The sequence below is a fragment of the Myotis davidii genome, unplaced genomic scaffold (genome assembly GCF_000327345.1).
Source record: "Myotis davidii unplaced genomic scaffold, ASM32734v1 scaffold546, whole genome shotgun sequence".
NCBI lineage: Eukaryota > Metazoa > Chordata > Mammalia > Chiroptera > Vespertilionidae > Myotis > Myotis davidii.
The window spans coordinates 538,114-538,773 of NW_006297836.1; the positions used below are offsets into that span (position 1 = coordinate 538,114).

General features: G+C 45.9%; 1 protein-coding gene across 1 annotated transcript in view; it reads left to right on the plus strand.

The window, feature by feature from the left end:
- VBP1 (von Hippel-Lindau binding protein 1) overlaps positions 1 to 660 on the plus strand; it is a 23,685-nt gene that overhangs the window by 790 nt on the left and 22,235 nt on the right. The gene's annotated exons all lie outside the window — the stretch shown is intronic.

The following is a 660-nucleotide window of genomic DNA, read 5'->3' on the forward strand; positions in this document are numbered from 1 at the left end:
AGGGTAGAGATTTACTTTTCCATGTAGTTATCTAGTTATTCCTATCACATTTGTGAAAATCAAATTTCTTTCTCTTGGACTGACTTGGTACATTTCTCAAAAATTGATTGACAACATGGGGACATAAGCATAACATAAAAAATATAGTCAATGATCCTATATAATAAAGGCCTAATATGCTAAGTGTCCGGTCTGCCGTTCAACCAATCAAAGTGTAATATGAAATGAAATGTTAATGAAATACTAAGGCTGCTCAACCACTATGACATGCGCTGACCACCAGGGAGCAGTGTGGAACTTGTGCAGCCAGCCCCCGATGGGCCCCGACAGAGCAGGATGGTGGAGCAGGTGAGTAGGCAGTGCCAGGCCAAGGCGGGGTGCCAGGCAGGGCTGTGGGGCTCTGAGACTGGGTGTGAGCTGGGGCCCGATCCCCATAGGCCACCCCAAGGGACCCCACCCGTGCATGAATTTGTGAACTGGGCCTCTAGTGTTCATAATAAAGCTTTATGGTTCTAACTTCCCCTTCCCTTGACTCCCTTTCCCCTCTATAAGTACCGCATGTCAACTGATGGTCATTGGCACCAATTCACCACCATTAGGAATCCCCAATTTGTGGTGCAGTGAAGCAATAAACTTTATTCAGTGAAAAGAGCTAAAATG